This window comes from Phyllobates terribilis, unplaced genomic scaffold (genome assembly GCF_046119375.1).
Source record: "Phyllobates terribilis strain yellow unplaced genomic scaffold, ASM4611937v1 Scaffold_2__4_contigs__length_985480577, whole genome shotgun sequence".
Classification (NCBI taxonomy): domain Eukaryota; kingdom Metazoa; phylum Chordata; class Amphibia; order Anura; family Dendrobatidae; genus Phyllobates; species Phyllobates terribilis.
In genome coordinates, this window is record NW_027362762.1 from 320,793,330 (window position 1) to 320,812,494 (window position 19,165).

The window sequence follows — 19,165 nt, forward strand, 5'->3', positions numbered from 1 at the left end:
ATGCCCAGGCTATGCAAGGCTTAGCACCCATGCGACCTGAAGAGCCACCACGACTTGTGGTGAGAGGCAGAGTTGTGTTTGAGGATGCAGTTGTTGACGTGCTTCCAGTACTACGTCTCTGTCCAGGAAGGCGCAACCTGACCTCGTCGTCACTAGCATCTTCCTCCACCTCCTCTGCTGACCTCATCTCTTGGCTGACTGTGGGTTGACAGTAAGTGGGATCTCCAACCTCATCATCATCACCCTGTGCGTTATCACACCCGTCGTCCTGAGAGCCAACCTGTTCCTGCCCTGACAAAAAACTAAAGTTGTCGCTCCAATCAGGTATTTGAGTCTCATCATCGTCTTCCTCATTGTCTCCACCAACAGGAGTTACAGTTTGGGAATGAGGGTCTACATTATGGTCAGAACCTTCTGCGTCTGGTCCTGGATCTGACTCATAAAGATTCTGAGCATCAGTGCAGATCATTTCCTCATCTGGATTCACAGAAGCGCTGGAGTCGACCTCTGATTCCCAGGCTATAGCATGAGTAAACAGCTCTGCAGACTCAACCATCTGTTCTACCTCATACTCAGACGGGCAGCTGGAGATTTGGGAGCTGTGAGGAAGCAAGTGAGATTGGGGTGACACCTCTGAGGACTGGAGTATTTGTGATGTTGAAGTTGATGTGGAGGAGAGCCCACTTAAAGGAGCACTTGATATCCGTTGAAGCACCTGCTGTTTTTGTGCCTCATCTGGAATTTGTAGCGATTGGCGTGGCAGTAAGAAAGGGATCTTATCACATTGTCCGCTTAAAGAAGTATACATTTTAGTTTGGCTGGAAGATGGTCTTTCTTCTGCAGATGTTACTGTTGCTTTAACACCTACCCTACGGACACAACCTTTTTTCCCCTTCCCAACATGCCTATTCCCCTTTCCACCAGCAGCAGGCCTTTTTCCACTCATTTTGGTGGTTAACTAATTCACAACTCTGGAGTTGTTTGCACAAAAAAACAATGGATGGTAACCGAGCAGAGCTGAGTGGCCAAACTGTGGTATTAGGCCAAAACCATTGGCTGGGTTAGATGCAGAAAAAAATTATATTCAATTTGCAACCTGATGGAGGTCAGTATAGATGGACTAATAGAACAAGTCCCACACACAGCTAGAAGGGGAAATATTTTTTCAGAGGTAGATGCAGACAAAAAATTATTTTTAATTTGCAACCTGATGGAGGTCAGTATAGATGGACTAATAGAGAAAGTCCCACACACTGCTAGAAGGCCAAATATTTTTCAGAGCTAGATGCAGATATAAATTATATTTAATTTGCAACCTGATGGAGGTCAGTATAGATGGACTAATAGAGAAAGTCCCACACACTGCTAGAAGGCCAAATATTTTTTCAGAGCTAGATGCAGACAAAAAATTATTTTTAATTTGCAACCTGATGGAGGTCAGTATAGATGGACTAATAGAGAAAGTCCCACACACTGCTAGAAGGCAAAATATTTTTTCAGAGCTAGATGCAGAAAAAAATTATATTCAGTTTGCAACCTGATGGAGGTCAGTATAGATGGACTAATAGAACAAGTCCCACACACAGCTAGAAGGCCAAATATTTTTTCAGAGGTAGATGCAGATAAAAATTATTTTTAATTTGCAGCCTGATGGAGGTCAGTATAGATGGACTAATAGAGAAAGTCCCACACACTGCTAAAAGTCCAAATATTTTTTCAGAGCTAGATGCAGACAAAAAATTATTTTGAACTTGCAACCTGATGGAGGTCAGTATAGATGGACTAATAGAGAAAGTACCACACACTGCTAGAAGGCCAAATATTTTTTCAGAGCTAGATGCAGATAAAAATTATTTTTAATTTGCAACCTGATGGAGGTCAGTATAGATGGACTAATAGAGAAAGGCCCACACACTGCTAGAATGCCAAATATTTTTTCAGAGGTAGATGCAGAAAAAAATTATATTCAGTTTGCAACCTGATGGAGGTCTGTATAGATGGATTAATAGAACAAGTCCCACACACAGCTAGAAGCCCAAATATTTTTTCAGAGGTAGATGCAGAAAAAAATTATATTCAGTTTGCAACCTGATGGAGGTCTGTATAGATGGATTAATAGAACAAGTCCCACACACAGCTAGAAGCCCAATATTTTTTCAGAGGTAGATGCAGAAAAAAAATATATTCAGTTTGCAACCTGATTGTGGTCAGTATAGATGGACTAATAGAGAAAGTCCCACACACTGCTAGAAGGCCAAATATTTTTTCAGAGCTAGATGCAGACAAAAAATTATTTTTAATTTGCAACCTGATGGAGGTCAGTATAGATGGACTAATAGAGAAAGTCCCACACACTGCTAGAAGGCCAAATATTTTTCAGAGATAGATGCAGATATAAATTATTTTTAATTTGCAACCTGATGGAGGTCAGTATAGATGGACTAATAGAGAAAGTCCCACACACTGCTAGAAGGCCAAATATTTTTTCAGAGCTAGATGCAGAAAAAAATTATATTCAGTTTGCAACCTGATGGAGGTCAGTATAGATGGACTAATAGAACAAGTCCCACACACAGCTAGAAGCCCAAATATTTTTTCAGAGGTAGATGCAGAAAAAAATTGTATTCAGTTTGCAACCTGATGGAGGTCAGTATAGATGGACTAATAGAACAAGTCCCACACACAGCTAGAAGGCCAAATATTTTTTCAGAGGTAGATGCAGACAAAAAATTATTTTTAATTTGCAACCTGATGGAGGTCAGTATAGATGGACTAATAGAGAAAGTCCCACACACTGCTAGAAGGCCAAATATTTTTCAGAGCTAGATGCAGATATAAATTATATTTAATTTGCAACCTGATGGAGGTCAGTATAGATGGACTAATAGAGAAAGTCCCACACACTGCTAGAAGGCCAAATATTTTTTCAGAGCTAGATGCAGACAAAAAATTATTTTTAATTTGCAACCTGATGGAGGTCAGTATAGATGGACTAACAGAGAAAGTCCCACACACTGCTAGAAGGCCAAATATTTTTTCAGAGCTAGATGCAGAAAAAAATTATATTCAGTTTGCAACCTGATGGAGGTCAGTATAGATGGACTAAAAGAACAAGTCCCACACACAGCTAGAAGGCCAAATATTTTTTCAGAGGTAGATGCAGATAAAAATTATTTTTAATTTGCAGCCTGATGGAGGTCAGTATAGATGGACTAATAGAGAAAGTCCCACACACTGCTAAAAGGCCAAATATTTTTTCAGAGCTAGATGCAGACAAAAAATTATTTTGAATTTGCAACCTGATGGAGGTCAGTATAGATGGACTAATAGAGAAAGTACCACACACTGCTAGAAGGCCAAATATTTTTTCAGAGCTAGATGCAGATAAAAATTATTTTTAATTTGCAACCTGATGGAGGTCAGTATAGATGGACTAATAGAGAAAGGCCCACACACTGCTAGAATGCCAAATATTTTTTCAGAGGTAGATGCAGAAAAAAATTATATTCAGTTTGCAACCTGATGGAGGTCTGTATAGATGGATTAATAGAACAAGTCCCACACACAGCTAGAAGCCCAAATATTTTTTCAGAGGTAGATGCAGAAAAAAATTATATTCAGTTTGCAACCTGATGGAGGTCTGTATAGATGGATTAATAGAACAAGTCCCACACACAGCTAGAAGCCCAATATTTTTTCAGAGGTAGATGCAGAAAAAAAATATATTCAGTTTGCAACCTGATGGTGGTCAGTATAGATGGACTAATAGAGAAAGTCCCACACACTGCTAGAAGGCCAAATATTTTTTCAGAGCTAGATGCAGACAAAAAATTATTTTTAATTCGCAACCTGATGGAGGTCAGTATAGATGGACTAATAGAGAAAGTCCCACACACTGCTAGAAGGCCAAATATTTTTTCAGAGCTAGATGCAGATATAAATTATTTTTAATTTGCAACCTGATGGAGGTCAGTATATATAGACTAATAGAGAAAGTCCCACACACTGCTAGAAGGCCAAATATTTTTTCAGAGCTAGATGCAGAAAAAAATTATATTCAGTTTGCAACCTGATGGAGGTCTGTATAGATGGATTGATAGAACAAGTCCCACACACAGCTAGAAGCCCAATATTTTTTCAGAGGTAGATGCAGAAAAAATATATATTCAGTTTGCAACCTGATGGAGGTCAGTATAGATGGACTAATAGAGAAAGTCCCACACACTGCTAGAAGGCCAAATATTTTTTCAGAGCTAGATGCAGACAAAAAATTATTTTGAATTTGCAACCTGATGGAGGTCAGTATAGATGGACTAATAGAGAAAGTCCCACACCCTGCTAGAAGGCCAAATATTTTTTCAGAGCTAGATGCAGAAAAAAATTATATTCAGTTTGCATCCTGATGGAGGTCAGTATAGATGGACTAATAGAACATGTCCCACACACAGATAGAAGCCCAAATATTTTTTCAGAGGTAGATGCAGAAAAAAATTATATTCAGTTTGCAACCTGATGGAGGTCTGTATAGATGGATTAATAGAACAAGTCCCACACACAGCTAGAAGCCCAAATATTTTTTCAGAGGTAGATGCAGAAAAAAATTATATTCAGTTTGCAACCTGATGGAGGTCTGTATAGATGGATTAATAGAACAAGTCCCACACACAGCTAGAAGCCCAATATTTTTTCAGAGGTAGATGCAGAAAAAAAATATATTCAGTTTGCAACCTGATGGAGGTCAATATAGATGGACTAATAGAGAAAGTCCCACACACTGCTAGAAGGCCAAATATTTTTTCAGAGCTAAATGCAGAGAAAAAATTATTTTTAATTTGCAACCTGATGGAGGTCAGTATAGATGGATTAATAGAGAAAGTCCCACACACTGCTAGAAGGCCAAATATTTTTTCAGAGCTGGATGCAGATATAAATTGTTTTTAATTTGCAACCTGATGGAGGTCAGTATAGATGTACTAATAGAGAAAGTCCCACACACTGCTAGAAGGCCAAATATTTTTTCAGAGCTAGATGCAGAAAAAAATTATATTCAGTTTGCAACCTGATGGAGGTCAGTATAGATGGACTAATAGATCAAGTTCCACACACAGCTAGTAGGCCAAATATTTTTTCAGAGGTAGATGTAGATAAAAATTATTTTTAATTTGCAGCCTGATGGAGGTCAGTATAGATGGACTAATAGAGAAAGTCCCACACACTGCTGGAAGGCCAAATATTTTTTCAGAGCTAGATGCAGACAAAAAATTATTTTGAATTTGCAACCTGATGGAGGTCAGTATAGATGGACTAATAGAGAAAGTCCCACACACTGCTAGAAGGCCAAATATTTTTTCAGAGCTAGATGCAGACAAAAAATTATTTTTAATTTGCAACCTGATGGAGGTCAGTATCGATGGACTAATAGAGAAAGTCCCACACACTGCTAGAAGGCCAAATATTTTTTCAGAGCTAGATGCAGAAAAAAATTATATTCAATTTGCAACCTGATGGAGGTCAGTATAGATGGACTAATAGAATGATGCTATGCCCAAAAGATTTTACTTCACTAGGTGCAGTAAAAAAAATGGTATTCTATACACAGGTGGTATATCTTGCAACACAGATAGGCTACTCCACTGACTAACACACTCTGCAATAGGCCAAAAAGTATTAGCTTTGTTAGATTCAGCCAAATGCTGTGAAAAAAACTTGCACAGCACTGGCACAGACCTGCCTGGCAAAAACTGATAGGAACTGATGTAACCTAGTCCTGAAAAGGACTGCAATTACAATTAGTCTTTACTCCCACAATCTATCTATTTAAGAGCACAGACCTGCCTGATAAAAGTCGTAGGAAATGCTGTAACCTAGTCCTTAAAAGGACTGCAATCACAACTATTCTCTACTCCCAAGCTATCTGTAGATTTGTGCGAAAATTGGCTTGAAATTAACAAGGTATAGCGCACACAGCAACAGCGGTGCCGTCTAACACGCAGCTGCAGCAGTGAGAAAATGGTGGCGACGGGGAAAATGGCTTGGTCTTATAGGGCAAGGACATGTGACATACACTGCCAATGACACATGCCCTTGCTTGTGTGAAAAAAAGCACTTCGCTCCGTGTGTGCGCTGCTGATAGGCTGACAGATTGCACCTCCCCACTGTAAATGCGGGAAAGAGAAAAAAAAATGGAGATCTTCATTATTCCTGCAGAGATCCATCCCATGCCCCTCCCCCCACCCCACTGTACACTCAAACTGCGTATTAACATTAATTTTCATCATTACTGAGAAAAAATCCAGTTATGATTTTGGTGCACGAACAGTTATCGAACATAACCTCGAACAGCCGAATTTTTCTCAAATCGTTCGTGTTCGCCGAACGGCTCGAACACCGCCCAAAACAGCTCGAATTTGAGATTGGCGAACAGTTCGAGTCAAACAGCGCTCATCTCTAGTTATGAAACTCTAATTTCCTCCCGCCTGGGCGGACTTTCACCCTTTTTTCTTTCCAATATATATACGAGTGGCCTATCACCCACACTGTTGGCTTAGCGTCACCTATAAAAGAAACAAACCACGTTAGGATAACAAGTCCGGTCTTATGTATCTCGCCAAACACGTGGATCGCCATCTCCCTATCCTCTGAACTTCCGTTTCTGACAGTCCTGCTCTTGCTGCTTCTGTGGCCGTGCCTATGCGGAATGAGTGTGTCCCGTAATCTTTGGGGTGGTTCCCTGTCGATGTTATGCATTTATTAAATATAGCTTGGAACTGGTATCTTGATAATGGCGTTCCATCAATGTGTGATAGAAAGAAATTAATTTGTGATCTGATGGTTATATATGTTTTTACTATTGTTACCTGACTCAGTGTACCGTTTGTGGGTTGTAGAAGTACCCAAGTGTCCCTGCCCGCTGGAACCGGTTTCGATTGGCGTATGCGAAGACGTATTGCATTATTGGCTATGACTACGTTCCGGTGGAATAAGCCTCCACTGGTGGTAATTTTGGATTGAGAGACTAATTTGATTATGCACAGCGCCCCGAAGAAGGCGATCGCAAATGCAGTAGACAGTAGTGTTGCTTCAAATTGTGAGTGTCATGTTAATGGTGTTAGGGATATGATGTGAGAAATCAGTTTTAGTGACACGGGACGGGACGTCTACACTCCTGACTTGGCTGACCCCTTTTCCACCCTTTTATGGATTGTCTGATGATGAATCTTTGTCACATCTCCCCAATTCAGTAGTTGGAAGTGAAATGCTACTCCGGTCAGACACTGCTGCGCTGACGCCCCTGATATGCCCCTCATCATTAGCTGGTGGAGAAATTCTATGGTTACTTGTGATCTGGCTTGTTCACATTGGTCAACCCGTCTGCCTGCTACAAGTCGAGTCCACTCTTCCCATGCCTTACCGTATGCTTGCCACATCGACGGGGCAACTGACGCTCTGATTAATGGCATCAACTATTCGCCACTAGATCCCATAGGGAGGGTGGGCAACTGTTGCCCGATGGGTGAGCGTTGGGGAAGAACTCTGTGAAAATCTGCCAATTGAATTGTGATAAAGCGTTAGCAGCAGCTTTAGACCCCTCAGCTTCGTGGCTAGCGCGGACCCATACATTGTGTTTTAGGCACAGGAATGCTAGCCGGCGTAGTAGGCCTAGCACTGGGAGAGACGATGATGCCATCTTATTAATGCAGTGCACTAGGCTGTTGTTTTTTGTTATGAAGCGTATATTTTTGCTAGCCAGGCGCGCGCCCCATATTTCTATTGCTACCACTATTGGGAAGAAAAATTATTTTCAGGGCTAGATGCAGCTAAAAATTATTAATAATTTCAAAGCTGGTGGAGCTTGGTATAGATGGACTAATACAATGAGTACCACACACTGCTACAAGCCGAAATATTTTTTCAGAGCTAGATGCAGAAAAAAATTATATTGAATTTGCAACCTGATGGAGGTCAGTATAGAAGGACTAATAGAACAAGTCCCACACACTGCTAGAAGCCTAAATATTTTTTCAGAGCTACATGCAGAAAAAAATTATATTGAATTTGCAACCTGATGGAGGTTAGTATAAATGGACTAATAGAACAAGACCCACACACTGCTAGAAGCCGAAATATTTTTTCAGAGCTAGATGCAGAAAAAAATTATATTGAATTTGCAACCTGGTGGAGGTCAGTATAGATGGACTAACAGAACAAGTCCCACACACTGCTAGAAGCCTAAATATTTTTTTCAGAGCTAGATGCAGAAAAAAATTATATTGAATTTGCAACCTGATGGAGGTTAGTATAGATGGACTAATAGAACAAGTCCCACACACTACTACAAGCTGAAATATTTTTTCAGAGTTAGATGCAGAAAAAAATTATATTGAATTTGCAACCTTATGGAGGTCAGTATAGATGGACTAATAGAACAAGTCCCACACACTGCTACAAGCCTAAATATTTTTTCAGCGCTAGATGCAGAAAAAAATTATATTGAATTTGCAACCTGATGGAGGTTAGTATAGATGGACTAATAGAACAAGTCCCACACACTGCTAGAAGCTGAAATATTTTTTCAGAGCTAGATGCAGAAAAACATTATATTGAATTTGCAACCTGGTGGAGGTTAGTATAGATGAACTAATAGAACAAGACCCACACACTGCTACAAGCTGAAATATTTTTTCAGAGCTAGATGCAGAAAAAAATTATATTGAATTTGCAACCTGATGGAGGTCAGTATAGATGGACTAATAGAACAAGTCCCACACACTGCTAGAAGCCTAAATATTTTTTCAGCGCTAGATGCAGAAAAAATTATATTGAATTTGCAACCTGATGGAGGTTAATATAGATGGACTAATAGAACAAGTCCCACACACTGCTAGAAGCCTAAATATTTTTTCAGAGCAAGATGCAGAAAAGAATTATATTGAATTTGCAACCTGATGGAGGTTAGTATATATGGCCTAATAGAACAAGTCCCACACACTGCTACAAGCTGAAATATTTTTTCAGAGCTAGATGCAGAAAAAAATTATATTGAATTTGCAACCTGATGGAAGTCAGTATAAATGGACTAATAGAACAAGTCCCACACACTGCTAGAAGCCTACATATTTTTTCAGAGCTAGATGCAGAAAAAAATTATATTGAATTTGCAACCTGATGGAGGTCAGTACAGATGGACTAATAGAACAAGTCCCACACACTGCTACAAGCTGTAATATTTTTTCAGAGCTAGATGCAGGAAAAAATTATATTAAATTTGCAACCTGATGGAGGTTAGTATAGATGTACTAATAGAACAAGTCCCACACACTGCTAGAAGCCTAAATATTTTTTCAGATTTAGATGCAGAAAAAAAATTATATTGAATTTGCAACCTGATGGAGGTTAGTATAGATGGACTAATAGAACAAGTCCCACACCCTGCTACAAGCTGTAATATTTTTTCAGAGCTAGATGTAGAAAAAAATTATATTAAATTTGCAACCTAATGGAGGTTAGTATAGATGTACTAATAGAACAAGTCCCACACACTGCTAGAAGCCTAAATATTTTTTCAGATTTAGATGCAGAAAAAAATTATATTGAATTTGCAACCTGATGGAGGTTAGTATAGATGGACTAATAGAACAAGTCCCACACACTGCTACAAGCTGAAGTATTTTTTCAGATTTAGATGCAGAAAAAAATTATATTGAATTTGCAACCTGATGGAGGTTAGTATAGATGGACTAATAGAACAAGACGCACACACTGCTACAAGCTGAAATATTTTTTCAGAGCTAGATGCAGAAAAAAATTATATTGAATTTGCAACCTGATGGAGGTCAGTATACATGGACTAATAGAACAAGTCCCACACACTGCTAGAAGCCTAAATATATTTTCAGAGCTAGATGCAGAAAAAAATTATATTAAATTTGCAACCTGATGGAGGTTAGTATAGATGTACTAATAGAACAAGTCCCACACACTGCTAGAAGCCTAAATATTTTTTCAGATTTAGATGCAGAAAAAAATTATATTGAATTTGCAACCTGATGGAGGTTAGTATAGATGGACTAATAGAACAAGTCCCACACACTGCTACAAGTTGAAATATTTTTTCAGAGCTAGATGCAGAAAAAAATTATATTGCATTTGCAACCTGTTGGAGGTCAGTATAGATGGACTAATAGAACAAGTCCCACACACTGCTAGAAGCTGAAATATTGTTTCAGAGCTAGATGCAGAAAAAAATTATATTGAATTTGCAACCTGATGGAGTTTAGTATAGATGGACTAATAGAACAAGTCCCACACACTGCTACAAGCTGAAATATTTTTTCAGAGGTAGATGCAGAAAAAAATTATATTGAATTTGCAACCTGATGGAGGTCAGTATAGATGGACTAATAGAACAAGTCCCACACACTGCTAGAAACCTAAATATTTTTTCAGAGCTAGATGCAGAAAAAAATTATATTGAATTTGCAACCTGATGGAGGTTAGTATAGATGGACTAATAGAACAAGTCCCACACACTGCTAGAAGCCTAAATATTTTTTCAGAGCTAGATGCAGAAAAAAATTATATTGAATTTGCAACCTGATGGAGGTTAGTATAGATGGACTAATAGAACAAGTCCCACACACTGCTAGAAGCTGAAATATTGTTTCAGAGCTAGATGCAGAAAAAAATTATATTGAATTTGCAACCTGATGGAGGTTAGTATAGATGGACTAATAGAACAAGTCCCACACACTGCTAGAAGCCTAAATATTTTTTCAGCGCTAGATGCAGAAAAAAATTATATTGAATTTGCAACCTGATGGAAGTCAGTATAGATGGACTAATAGAACAAGTCCCACACACTGCTACAAGTTGAAATATTTTTTCAGAGCTAGATGCAGAAAAAAATTATATTGAATTTGCAACCTGATGGAGGTTAGTATAGATGGACTAATAGAACAAGTCCCACACACTGCTAGAAGTCTAAATATTTTTTCAGAGCTAGATGCAGAAAAAAATTATATTGAATTTGCAACCTGTTGGAGGTCAGTATAGATGGACTAATAGAACAAGTCCCACACACTGCTAGAAGCTGAAATATTGTTTCAGAGCTAGATGCAGAAAAAAATTATATTGAATTTGCAACCTAATGGAGGTTAGTATAGATGTACTAATAGAACAAGTCCCACACACTGCTAGAAGCCTAAATATTTTTTCAGATTTAGATGCAGAAAAAAATTATATTGAATTTGCAACCTGATGGAGGTTAGTATAGATGGACTAATAGAACAAGTCCCACACACTGCTACAAGCTGAAGTATTTTTTCAGATTTAGATGCAGAAAAAAATTATATTGAATTTGCAACCTGATGGAGGTTAGTATAGATGGACTAATAGAACAAGACGCACACACTGCTACAAGCTGAAATATTTTTTCAGAGCTAGATGCAGAAAAAAATTATATTGAATTTGCAACCTGATGGAGGTCAGTATACATGGACTAATAGAACAAGTCCCACACACTGCTAGAAGCCTAAATATATTTTCAGAGCTAGATGCAGAAAAAAATTATATTAAATTTGCAACCTGATGGAGGTTAGTATAGATGTACTAATAGAACAAGTCCCACACACTGCTAGAAGCCTAAATATTTTTTCAGATTTAGATGCAGAAAAAAATTATATTGAATTTGCAACCTGATGGAGGTTAGTATAGATGGACTAATAGAACAAGTCCCACACACTGCTACAAGTTGAAATATTTTTTCAGAGCTAGATGCAGAAAAAAATTATATTGCATTTGCAACCTGTTGGAGGTCAGTATAGATGGACTAATAGAACAAGTCCCACACACTGCTAGAAGCTGAAATATTGTTTCAGAGCTAGATGCAGAAAAAAATTATATTGAATTTGCAACCTGATGGAGTTTAGTATAGATGGACTAATAGAACAAGTCCCACACACTGCTACAAGCTGAAATATTTTTTCAGAGGTAGATGCAGAAAAAAATTATATTGAATTTGCAACCTGATGGAGGTCAGTATAGATGGACTAATAGAACAAGTCCCACACACTGCTAGAAACCTAAATATTTTTTCAGAGCTAGATGCAGAAAAAAATTATATTGAATTTGCAACCTGATGGAGGTTAGTATAGATGGACTAATAGAACAAGTCCCACACACTGCTAGAAGCCTAAATATTTTTTCAGAGCTAGATGCAGAAAAAAATTATATTGAATTTGCAACCTGATGGAGGTTAGTATAGATGGACTAATAGAACAAGTCCCACACACTGCTAGAAGCTGAAATATTGTTTCAGAGCTAGATGCAGAAAAAAATTATATTGAATTTGCAACCTGATGGAGGTTAGTATAGATGGACTAATAGAACAAGTCCCACACACTGCTAGAAGCCTAAATATTTTTTCAGCGCTAGATGCAGAAAAAAATTATATTGAATTTGCAACCTGATGGAAGTCAGTATAGATGGACTAATAGAACAAGTCCCACACACTGCTACAAGTTGAAATATTTTTTCAGAGCTAGATGCAGAAAAAAATTATATTGAATTTGCAACCTGATGGAGGTTAGTATAGATGGACTAATAGAACAAGTCCCACACACTGCTAGAAGTCTAAATATTTTTTCAGAGCTAGATGCAGAAAAAAATTATATTGAATTTGCAACCTGTTGGAGGTCAGTATAGATGGACTAATAGAACAAGTCCCACACACTGCTAGAAGCTGAAATATTGTTTCAGAGCTAGATGCAGAAAAAAATTATATTGAATTTGCAACCTGATGGAGGTTACTATAGATGGACTAATAGAACAAGTCCCACACACTGCTAGAAGCCTAAATATTTTTTCAGCGCTAGATCCAGAAAAAAATTATATTGAATTTGCAACCTGATGGAGTTTAGTATAGATGGACTAATAGAACAAGTCCCACACACTGCTACAAGTTGAAATATTTTTTCAGAGCTAGATGCAGAAAAAAATTATATTGAATTTGCAACCTGATGGAGGTTAGTATAGATGGACTAATAGAACAAGTCCCATACACTGCTAGAAGTCTAAATATTTTTTCAGAGCTAGATGCAGAAATTTTTTTTATTGAATTTGCAACCTGATGGAGGTTAGTATATATGGACTAATAGAACAAGTCCCACACACTGCTACAAGCCTAAATATTTTTTCAGACTTCTATGCAGAAAAAAATTATATTGAATTTTCAACCTGGTGGAGGTTAGTATAGATGGACTAATAGAATGATGCTATGCCCAAAAGGTTTTACTTCACTAGGTGCAGTAAAAAAATTTGTATTCTATACACAGGTGGTGTAGCTAGCAACACAGATAGGCTACTCCACTGACTAACACACTCTGCAATAGGCCAAAAAGGATTTGCTTTGCTAAATTTAGCCAAATGCTGTGAAAAAAACTTGCACAGCACTGGCACAGACCTGCCTGGCAAAAAGTGATAGGAACTGATGTAACCTAGCCCTGAAAAGGACTTCAATTACAATTAGTCTTTACTCCCAACCTATCTATTTAAGAGCACAGACCTGCCTGATAAAAGTCGTATGAAATTATGTAACCTAGTCCTTAAAAGGACTGCAATCACAACTCTTCCCTACTCCCAAGCTATCTGTAGATTTGTGCGAAAATTGGCTTGAAATTAACAAAGTATAGCGCACACAGCAACAGCGGTGCCGTCTAACACGCAGCTGCAGCAGTGAGAAAATGGTGGCGATGGGGAAAATGGCTGGGTCTTATAGGGCAAGGACATGTGACATACACTGCCAATGACACATGCCCTTGCTTGTGTGAAAAAAAGCACTTCGCTCCGTGTGTACGCTGCTGATAGTCTGACAGACTGCTCCTCCCCACTGTAAATGCGGGAAAGAGAAAAAAAAATGGAGATCTTCATTATTCCTGCAGAGATCCATCCCATGCCCCTCCCCCCGCCCCGCTGTACACTCAAACTGCGTATTAACATTAATTTTCAGTATTGCTGAGAAAAAATCCAGTTATGATTTTGGTGCACGAACAGTTATCGAACATAACCTTGAACAGCCGAATTTTTTTCAAATCGTTCGTGTTCGCCAAACGGCTCGAACACCACCCAAAACATCTCGAATTTGAGATTGGTGAACAGTTCGAGTCGAACACCGCTCATCTCTATTGTATACCCCCCATGGGTAAATGTTAGTCAGCCCATACACTTATTGCATGGGCATTACAAGTATAGGAGACCCGCTCCTTTCTAATGGGGACATTTTTTATGAGGCCCTCTAAGTCTCTTCCAAGGGTTATTGGAGTGCCTCCCAAATTATGGCAGTCCTTGCATTCTCTGCATAGGCCAACACTATGGGACCCCCTCTCCTTTCTTATGGGAATTTTTCGTTACTGTGGCCCTGCTCTATGTGTCTTTAAATTCTTAGTGGGGTTCTTCCTAAATTTTGTCAGCCGTTGGACTCACTGCATACCCTATAACTGTATAGCAGACTCTCTCCTTTCTAATGGGAACATGTCGTACTCGTTACTGTGGCCATACTCTATGTGTCTTTAAATTCTTAGTGGGGTTTTTCCTAAATTTGGTCAGCCGTTGGACTCACTGCATACCCTATAACTGTATAGCAGACTCTCTCCTATCTAATGGGAACATGTCATACTTATTACTTTGGCCCTGCTCTATGTGTCTTTAAATTCTAAGTGGGGTTTTCTCCAAATTTTGGCAGCCCTTGCAGTCACAGTATGGGCATTACCACTATAGGAGACCAGCTCCTTTATAATTGGGAACATTTTTTTTACTGAGACCCTCCTCTATGTCTCTTCAAAGGGGTATTGGGTTGCGTCTGAAGGAGACCGAGTATGGACACAAGGCATGAGGTTGTGAAAAGCTTCCGCCTCCATGAGCCTAAAAGGACACATGTCAAGTGAAAGCAGCTTCAGGCTGTGTGTCCACGATGCGTTTTTCAAATGTTTATGCTGCGGAATTTCCACAGTGTAAACGCTTAGGAAACGCTTGGTAAACCTTCCCCCATGGTCTCCAATGCAATTCCGCACTTTCAATGCCCATGCTGCGGATTTTTCCGCAGCGTTTATGCTGCGCTCAAAAATCCACAGCATGTCCATTAATTTTGCGGAAGCGCTGCGTTTTCGCTGCCATTGACTTGCATTAGAATGCACCAATTCCGCAAGACTGCATCTGTACTTGCGTAATTGTCGCGTTCTAATGTGCGGATGGTACCCGGGTGTGGAGGAGAGAAGACTCTCCTCCACACCCAGGTACCATTAAAAAAGCAAAGAATAAAATAAAAAATAAATGTATACTTACCTTCTGGCGGCCCCCGATGCGCTCCTCCTTGCTTCCCGGCACTTCGCGATGGAATGAAGGACCTGCGCTGACGTCAGGGTCATGTGACGGGTCATGCGACGCTGACGTCGGCAGGTCCTTCAGTCTACCGCTGCCGGCTGCCGGGACCTAGCGAAGCAAGGCAACGCGGGCCATCGGAGGGTAAGTATATATTTATTTTTTTATTTTTTGACACTCTGTCGGGTCACACTATATAAATCCATGCTGTTTGCATGGATTTATATATTGTGACCAAGTTGTCAAGCACTTTCCAAGTGATGCTAAAATCGCTTGGAAAGCGCTTGTCAACCCGCATGCGGAAATGCAAGTGAAGAACACTTCACTTCCGCATGTCCCTGGCAGGAAAACGCATGTACAATCTGCATGCGTTTTTTTTCTGCCTGGGAGATGCAGAAATGCTCAGGAAAAAATCCTGAGCATTTCTGCATGTGGGCACATAGCCTTAGAGGACTTCCTGGGAGAAAAGACAGCTGGAGTAGATATGGTTTCCCAAGTCCTTTCACCAAGCTAAAGAATATGGCTGTGGTGAAAAACAACTCAGCAAAAAAAGCTGTGGACTGGCTCCATACCATCCCTGGCCACATTCACTTGACCACGTGTTTGTGGGTAGGCGGTCCTTCCCAGTAAGTTCACTGGAGAGGGCAAGGATAATGTTTTGGGACCCGTGCTTGTGGAAGGCGGAGACGATACCGGGAGAAATAGTGGCGGCTGGGGAACCGAGTATGGACACCCGCCGCCAGCATGAGGTTGTGAAAAGCTTCCGCCTCCAGGAGCCTAAGAGGCCACATTTCAAGTGAAAGCAGCTTTAGAGGACTTCCTGGGTGAAATGACAGCTGGAGTAGATATGGTTTCCCAAGACCTTTCCCCAAGCTAGAGAATATGGCTGTGGTGAAATACAACTCAGCAAAAAAATCTGTGGACTGGCTCCGTACCATCCCTGGCCAAATTCTCTTGACCATGTGTTTGTGGGTAGGTGGTCCTTCCCAGTAAGTGCACTGGGGAGGGCAGGTGTAATGTTGTGGGACCCATGCTTGTGGAAGGCGGAGACAACAGAGGGACAAATAGTGGCAGCAGGGGACCGATTAGGGACACCCGGTTGCCACCGCCATAAGATTGTGGACAGCTTCCACCTTCAGGAGCCTAAAAGGCCACATTTCAAGTGCAAGCACCTGTCAAAAATTTGGCAGTATATTATTGCAGGCTGTGGATGGGTGGCTGGCTGGCTGCATACTTGCGCTTGCATTCCAAGGAATAGGGTAGGGACAACTGAATGCTGCACTGGGACAAGGACGTGAACGGTGATTGTTTCAAGACTGGAACGACAGGTGCATGGCGGGAGGCATCTTCGCATGCGCCAAGGATCACTTATGATGGGCACACTTTTAGGCAGTGACCTGGAAGTCAGAGATGCTTCCAGGGTTCTTTCCCATGCTGTTCCCATGTCTTTTCAGCACTGTATGCATGTGTCTGATGATGTGTCGCACACCACATGGCCAGATAAAGTTGTAAAATGTTAAAATGACATTTCAAAGTGAATGCATTTGTCTTTGTTGAAAACAATGCAAAAGTGCAAAAACGCATCAAAAACGCTACGTGTGATCATAGCCCAAGGTGTGGAGGAGTATTTTTGGTTTTGGTTATTTATTTTGCCCTATATACAAGTCATTAACCTTGAAAGGATGTTCCTTAACATATTTCCCAGGAAAATCCATTTTGGATTAGTTTTTGTATGTTTTATTGTGAGTAGGTAAAAGTGGCGTAATACCTCTGACAACATTGTTGACAGCAGTGACCTGAGTGTCAGAAATGCTTCCAGGGGTCTTCCCCATGCTGTTCCCATGTCATTTGAGCACTGTTCCCATCGATTTGGCAATTTTTAGGCCCTTTGCAGACCGCCGGGGGGAGCCGCCTGAAAAATGCTTGAGTTTCCCATAGACTTACATTGGGCTCGTTGCCTGGGTCGAGCACCCAAGTATTCCAATTTGCTCGACCCGAGCATCGAACACCCGAGCATTTTAGTGCTTGCCCATCACTACAAATGACCCAAAACTGAATCTGCTACGCCTCAAATTGACACTTCTCTAACTTGGCAAACAAATTATTGTCACAAAGAACCTGAAACACCTGTCGAACGTGCTCCTGATGCTCCTCATGAGAACCTGAGTAAATCAAGATATCATCCAAGTATACCACTAATCCACCCACCAAAGAAGAAAAACTATCATTTATGAAGTTCTCAAACACTGATGGAGCTTTGGTTAAACTGAATGGCATCACCAGATTTTCAAAGTGACCCTCAGGTGTATTGACAGTTGTCCACTCATCACCTTGGTGAACACATGTAAGGTTATATGCCCCTCTTAGATCCAGTTTCGAAAACCACTTGGTCGCCGTTAGTTGATTAAACAAATTTGAGGTATGGATTATGTACAGTGATCTTAATAATCTCTCTAAAATCCAAGGACACAAACCTCCATCTTTTTTCTCAACCATGAAAAAAAAACATGATGACTGGTGAGGTGGAAAGCCTTATGTGACCCTTGGAGAGACACTTTTGAATGTACACTTTCAAGGCATCTCTTTCAGGAAAAGAGAGGTTAAACAGATGAGATTTAGGCAATTTGGCCCCTGGTATAAATTCAATAGCACAAACATATGACATGTGTGGGGGAAGAACTTCACATTCAGTCTCAGAAAAAAACATCCTCAAATTCCTGAATAAAATCTGGAAGAAGAGATCTCATAGATGCCAGGGATTTAGATATACAGCTGGAAAAACAAATAATTCCTCCAGGACTTAGCCTCGTGAGTTTCCCAATTGATGGTAGGATTGCATTTCACCAACCAGGGCTTACCCAGCACAATTTTAGCTGGTAAGAAACACCAAGAATGAAATAGATTCTTTTTGTAACACTCCCTCTCTCATGCACACATTCTCAACCTTAGAAGTAACATGACTTTGAGTAAGTGAAGAACTATCAATTGCAGATACTTGAATAGGATGACCAAGAGTTAAAGCTGTGTACCCACACTGGATAGCAAAATCACTGGCAATGAGATATAAGGAGGAAACTGAGTCAATGAATGCAGAGATAACTAAAACTCCAGATTTGGTAACCAAAGACACTTGTAAAAAACAACGAGTAATATGCATGAGAGATAACTTTAAACCTTTAGAACCAGTGTCCTTACATATTAATGTATTTTTTTCTCTTTACCTTTAAGAAATTCATTATTGCTCTGAAACACTGAATCATTACATGACCCGTTCGACTGCAGTATACTTAGAAACGAGCAGTTGTTTCAAGTTCAATTCCCTCCTTGGACTCTCTGCAGGCCCTAATTTGCATCGGTTCTCCTGAATAGAGTTGGAGAAGAGACTAAAACACCCTCAAATGTGTTCTTATCCCTGAGACGTCTATCCAAACGCACTGTCAGTGACATGGACTCTTCCAGGGACAACAGGGAGGAACTATAAATCATCATATCTCTTATCTAGCAAGAAAGACCCTGGCAGAATTTACTGCGGAGAGCTGGGTCATCCAGGAGGTTTCCACTGCCCAGGTTCTTAACTGAGAGCAGTAGTCCCCACTTTACGATTTCCCTAAACCAACCTGTGAATCATTGATTCAGCAACAGCAAATTTATCAGGGTCGTCATAAATAAGCCCCAGATTAGAAAAAAAGCATCAACTGGGGAAATCCCTGGAGAATCCCCAGGCAGAAAAAATGCCCAAACCTGAGGATCTCCACTGAGCAATGGCAGAACAATACCCACATATTGACTCATT